Source organism: Amblyomma americanum, chromosome 3 (genome assembly GCF_052857255.1).
Source record: "Amblyomma americanum isolate KBUSLIRL-KWMA chromosome 3, ASM5285725v1, whole genome shotgun sequence".
NCBI lineage: Eukaryota > Metazoa > Arthropoda > Arachnida > Ixodida > Ixodidae > Amblyomma > Amblyomma americanum.
This window is the reverse complement of record NC_135499.1, coordinates 68,446,809-68,453,894: the sequence shown is the minus strand read 5'-3', so window position 1 is coordinate 68,453,894 and position 7,086 is coordinate 68,446,809.

Sequence of the window (7,086 nt, the reverse complement as noted above, 5' to 3'; positions counted from 1 at the left end):
GTGTCACGTAGCAGTAGCTCGCGTCTAGACGGCAGAGAAACGCCAACACCGAGGAGCTCTGAAAAGATGCAACAGCACATCGAGGCGGCCAGAGCGGAACGTCAGTTTCTTCTTCTGAAGTGAACGTGGCGCAAAATTGCAAGCCGTGTGCCGAGCAGCTATTGTTGTAGACGCGACAATATACAGTAAAATCTCAGCGATGCACTTTAAAAAAGTGTGCGCAAAAATGTGTTATCCAAGAAAACATCAGATACAAACAGCTCAATTGTGAAAATATGTAACTCGTGACAGCTGCAAATGCATTTTTGACAATGTCACTGCATTAAAATGTAAAACTAGTATTTTTCGGCACCGAGTCTGGGCACCAGCTTCTATTTTAGAGCTTGCAGAAACTAGTCCGCATGTGCGCTGTCTTAAAGGCCACTGCAGCGTTTTTTCTACCTCCCCTGATTTCATTTAAACTTTCACGGATTTCAAAGGTAAAAACGTAGGCAGCGCCTGGTGACACGGAGAGAAATACGTCATACCCACGCGACGGCTCCAAAACGCATTAAATCAACTTAAACGTGCAAAACATTTAATTATAACTTCAATATTTGCGTAAAACATAGAATGAACTGTTCTGTTTCTTTATTTATCTGAATTTGTTTACGAAACGCATGGGCATAGGAGGTTATGCGTTTGAGGATATTTGAGGCGAGGCCGCCGCGAATGGAGGCGGGCTTCTAGCAGTGGAATTAGGGTGCCTGGATGGCCGCTCGCCAGCGGCGCTGGCCCATCGAGGCACCCTAATTGGAATTCTCGCAGCGGCACAAATGGACTTCGTCCGGACCGTCGGTTCGAAGGTAGAAGGCCAGTATGAGATTATGCGTCTGAACCTGAGGCTCAATTTCAAGAAGATGGCGGTATTTTGGTGTCTGGGAGTGGAGGTGCGCGCTGAAAATTTATGTAGTACAGTACTCACAGCGGGTCAAATGAATTTCGTCCGGATCGTCGGTTTGTGCTGCTGTTTTCTTGATGTCGAGCAAGCGTACGACAACGTACCCCATGCCGGGCCCATGCTTTTACTTCCCCGTCGTACCTGAGGCTTCCGCAGCTACTGCTGGCCAATATTCCATGGACGCCTGTGTAAGGAAAACACGGTAGTCGTGCACTTCGGGACCTCGATCGGTCTTAAGTCCTCATCGCAGTGAAGAAAGGTCTGCGCCAAGGGTGCCCGTCGTCGCCACTCGTAGCTCCGAGCGAGGGCTGCCGAGGCCTTACATTAGACAGCTGGTATGGATGACAACCGCTGACTGCCGAGGTTAGCCTTCGCGGACGGTCTAGTACTTGTGAAATCCTCCTTCGAGTTGCAGTGTTTGCAAAACATCTGCCAGAACGATATTATGCGTCTGAACTTGAGGCTTAATTCCAAGAAGACGGTGGTTGTCCGAGTTTAGAGTTTTGGTGGCTGGAAGTGGAGGTATGCGCTGAAAATCCGTGTACAGCCTTCACGAGGCTAGATCAGCGTCCAGAAATAAGCATCCCAGCTTACAGTGCTCTACAATGAGTGTTGCAGCAGCCTCCTATTTGAGGTAAGAGTGGCTTTGCAGACCCTACAGTACTGGCACTGATTTCATTAGACAGTCGACAGAGTACGCTATGCTGAATGTGTGGGGGAAAAAGACGAAACCACGGAACGCTGGGAGCTCTGCTGCCAAGGCAACTCTAGTCCACCATGGATGTCACATTCTAGAGTCACTTGAGTCTTCTTCATTGCCCACCGAGCCGGGGGAATTGGATCGCAGTCACAGCAGCAAACATGACATCCAAGCCCCAGTGGAGGCCATCAAGAATTGCCTTGCTGAGTGGTGGGGTGCTGTGCACGGATGATTCTAGGAGCACCTAAAAACACTGGTTGTGGGTGTAATGTGGCAGCAGCCGCTGGAGTGGCCATTGAGCTCGTGATATACTGCGGTCATTTCTGTTCCAGTTGTACATATTAGTGTGTATGATGTCTGTGTAGGGAGCGATTATTCGTGTGTTTTGTGTGCATGTGTTTTCCGTATTGTGGTTGGGCACCATACCGACGACACCCACCCCATTCAAAGGGCAATGCCATAGTCATCATCATCCTTTTTTTTTGCCGCGCAGGGCTAGTGGAACTAGCGGACTATCTCAGCTGGGTCAGCTCTCGTATTACGAGGAAAAAAAATTCTTTTCACAGCAGCTCGGAAGATTCGGACGCACCTAGTAATTTCATGGAGTGTGATTTGTAACCGCACACAGGGCTTCGGTGCCACGCTAGTGGTCTATGGCACTTCAAGCTTGTCAAAACGATGAAAAGTTCCTTGCGCGTGCCTCTCGTATCGTTTTTCTTGGAGGTTATGAAGATTATGTGATTCCTACAAATACGAAAGGCTTGAACTGTTCTGAATCCGGGCTGTTTATCCGGCTTTCATTGGTTACCGTCACATAAAGCGAGATGCATATCTGCGCATGCTTTTGAAAATAAGTTCTCCGGCAGTGCGGCCTGCAGGAAAAGCCACAGGCTCTCGTCTATCTCCGACTTATTTCTCTAACGAAGGCAGGCTCCGAGAAATCCTTTGCACATCCTCGATTATGAACTGTTTCTGGCCACTTGTGTGGCAATTAGATCATTGTTTCTTATCTGATAAAGTGACAGCCGCAGTTGGAAATGGTGCGTTGAGCCAAACGCATGTCTTGACTGCACATAGAAGGATGTATGCACTGATGTGAAATGCTTGGACTGGTCGAACGTAGCTTTCGGCTCTGCTTTTCGAAATGCTCAAGCAGGTTTTCTAGGATATTAATGAGAAAAGGCTATGTACCACGTTTTCTTATTTGTGTCTTCGCAAGTTTTCCTCTTCTTTGAATCCTTTTTCCAACATTTTATTTTTCTGTTGCTGTTCTATCCACTTTCCTGATTTGAACCGTCGCGTTGCGCCAGAGGCCTTGCCGTTCTGCTCCCAACCATGGCGGCAGGACTTCAGTGGGGGATTAATTAAGAAAAATGCCCATTTGGTTTGCGTTGCACGTGCATTCTAAAGAATCCCAGGTGGTCAGTATTAATCCGGTGTCTTCCACTACGGCATTCCTCATAGCTCATGTGTCATTGAGGAAAATTAAACCACAATATTTACAATTAAATTTTTCCCAATTTCTAGGGAGCTGAAATTAGTCTTGTGTGAAGAAGTTTACCTTCATTCTCCCCATTGCCGAGTAGGGAAACATTTAGAAACATTTAATTGCTATGTGAGATGGCTGACTAGTGTCATAGGTAGAGCACGAAATTGCACGGGAACATCAAATTTCTCCTTATTATCTTTTGAAAGAATAGAGCACACTAAAGGACATGCCTTACACATCTGAGCCCTAAGCCACTTCTGCTGTATCCCAGAGCCCTAAAATACAGTTGCTAATACGACTAACTTTGCTGTTCTTTTAGTCAGTTAAGTATGCCAGCAGCACCAAATTTAAAGCAGGAACAATTTAGCTGCACAAGCGTTCTTTTTTGTCATGCCCAGCTCAAATCTCTGAAAAATAAATACCTTCAGTGAAACATCTGCATCCCACAAGTCTGTGAATGCGGAGATTTTTATGCTGAAAAAGTGTTCATGTCTATAAAAAGAAAATGTTAGTTCTGAATACCGTTTTGTAATTGCTGTGTAAAACAATCGTATGTAATGTGTGACAAAAATAAAATTGTGATTTCTAAATTTTGTTTCATGCTTCTTCCTAAAACAAAAATCACATATGGCATGAAAAGAGCTATGCACCTCAGTGGCATAGTTGTTACAGGTATGGGCATGTGACGAGCAGGGGTAGAGTTATGGGGCACTCTTGGAGGGGCAGTTTTAGGGGGAATCTAATTTGGACTGCATATTTTTGGGGCCTTTTTATCTAAAAAATAGGGTTCAGCATGGTTTTCCTATGTAAAATTTCTTGCTTGAGGAAGTGTTGCCACCACACACCAGTATAGCCTCGTTCCTGCGGCCCAGTTTGTGTCAACAGAAGCAATTTTGGCAGTTCTGGGCATCAGAAGCGCCATTTAGCCCAGATCACTTCCACCTTCTAACTTGTGAACTGCGATGAAAACCATCCAGGTTATTGTTCCTGTTTAGTGTGGGAAAAGAAAGACACTGAAATTGAGAGAAAATGTCTAATTTTCCTTAGCATCCATAGGCACATGACAGTCATAAAATGTGTTGAAATGTCTGGAATAATAAGGTGCCTATGGGGGTCTCAATTTTATTGGGACGTTTGGTAGTATGCCTTTAATGCCTTTAAGAATAGGGTGTTTGGCAGTTATTCTCACGTTATGAAAACCAAGTAGCCAGTATTCCTCAAGAAGGCATAGCATCTTGCTTGTACTCGGTGATGAGGCAGAAGCTTTGAGTGTGAAAAAGGGGGTGGACTTTGAATTGAGGACAATGCAGTGAAGTATGGAAAGTAAAATGACGGGGTAACAGTAAAAGGTATGAAGAGATCCTAATTGGTTAGGGGACAAATAGGAGATAAGGATATGCTAGCTGGAAATGAGGAAATCTGCACAGCATGTAATATTAACAGATAACAGATGATCCATTATACTAAAGGAATGCATATGCCAGTCTTGTCCTAGAATATTATTATTATTATTCCAAGACAAGACAAGCATATCAGAAAGTCAGGTGGGTGATTAAGATCAGGAAGATTGCAGGGTGGCCACATCAAGAGCAAGAGGACATGGTTAACAGGAGAGATATTGGAGAGGTCTTCATCTTGCAATGGATGGAGTTCGGCTAATGATATGGCTTTGGATGCTTTTAAAGATGAAAGTTCTATGCCTAGAGAAGACATGCTCCTTTGAACTGGCTTTACTTGTTAGGAAGGGAAACTCTGAAAAGAAGATGATTGCAAGCAACAGCATTTTAATGGCACAAATATAACATGTTTCATAAACTAGCCAAATTTGACATTTAAAGGGCAACTGCGTAGGTTTTAGAAATCGACGAGCTTAAAGAGGTCTGATGTATGAAGCTTGAAGGTAAAGCATGCAAAGACCTTTCGGGCTAGCATTTGAAATGCTGACGTAATTGCTGTAAAAAATCCTGACGGCCTTCAAGCTTCTCCGTAGCACACAGCACCAAGAGGGGGGGGGGGGCATCATGACGTCATCGAAGGTACCGGTACATTTCCAACGTATAAACGCTTGCTTTCAAGGAAAAAAATGCAATTCCAGCAAATGCAAAGGGCGCCAACCGTTGTTTGGCGGCATCCAACGAGGCACAGAAGGGTGCGGTTGACGACAGCGGAAATTTGAAATCTTACCTTCCGTCACCTCACAGCAAGCTCCTCTGCACTTTTTTGGTGTTCTGAAAAGAAGTCTAAAATTTAATTGTCGATTACGTCACTATTTTAAATGCTAGCGCAAAAACTCCTGGCATGCTAATTACCTACAGCCAAAAGAGATTCGAATCCTTGAATAGCACGGAATTCTCAAAAAGTGGTGCAGTCGCCCTTTAAGACTACATATATATCAAGCACAATTCTGAGCGTACCTTGTGTGAATGCTACGCTTATAAACAATTCTAAATATTTCACATTGTTTGGTCAGCCTGTCAGAATGCTTAAAATGTCATATGATTCATACCAGAGCTCTGTATGGGTCTGATGCAAGCCAGTATTGGCAGCATGTGCTGCATTAGTTGATAAGACTACTAAGCCATCTGTATCAGGCGTGTTGCGTTACGGTTGAACAAAAATTCTCTGAAATCAAATACCTATTGATCAATTAGAAATGACACAAAGTATTTTATGTTCTGCATGGGAGTTATATTTCGTTACATTGCAATAATATAGGGAGGGCATACATCAAGTGCAAGGAGTAAAGGACAAACAAATTACATACAGAGGACGAAGCAGAAGAAACAAGAGTGTCAGATGCAACCACCTATGGTCAACGTTCACGAATGCTCACTAAAACACGTAGCACGTTTCCCTACCAAAGGACACATGCAAACCAGAATGGACATACCACATGTTAACACTGGGGAAATAGAAAGATGCTTACAGAAAATATTCTTATAGTGCTCACAGACTAGATTTTTTTACTGAAAAACCTGTTGAAGTTAGTTTATTCATTAATGATGGGGCTGCATGATGTATCATTTGTCAGCCAAGTTCTGTAAGGCTGAAGCGAAGGTACCAATATACTTGTTTTCAATATTTATATATGGTGCCGAAGTTGGCTTGAGGGGCGACTGTTGAAAGATATGTGGCCACGGTGAGAAAATTTGTTCTTTTACATTTGATCGCTCTGCTGTGCGTAAAGTAGACCAACATTAGCTATGTAACGTACAGCTTTCGGCTGCAGCATGTATATTTGATTTTGGGTAGGTAAGCTTGAATAGTGCTTCCCAAGGCAACAGAACAGTAGTTTTCCTGTCTGAAAACATTGAAAAAAAAGGGCCACAATGGGCTTTCACGCACAAAGCAGGTTTAAGTTTTTGCATAGCAGGAGGAATCACCAGCCTGTTAAAGATATTTTCTGGTCAAAGACTTTTCCAAAGCGTTTGGTGCCATAAAAGCTGGAAACAAGGCCTGTGGAAAGCTGGTGCCCACCTAGCAGCACTGGGTATTGAACCCAGTACCCTCCGCATGCAAGGCACATGCTCAAATTTCTAGGCCAAATGCCTGGGAATTACTAAGTAATCTTACAATTTTATCTTCTAGGGCAATTGATAAATCAAGCGATGTTATTTTTTTAGAAGGAAAAAAATTGTACCACCTCCTTTAAGAGAGGGACATAAATGAACATTTCACTTCTTGTCAAGGGCATGTAGATGTTGTGGCAGTAGTGGCGGTTTTGTTTAGGGGAAGGCAAGATTAGCCTTGCGTTCAGAGTTGCAGAATTAGTAGACCTGTATTGAATAGTCTATAAACAAAATACAAACCCTAGCCGTGCTGTAGCACTGAAAGAACTACGAGATTATGCGTGTGGAAATGTCAGCAACAGTCTCGTGACATTAAATTATTATTTACTTCTCTTCCTCTGAAATAAAATACCTATTGATCAGTTAGAAATGACAGAGTTTTTATATG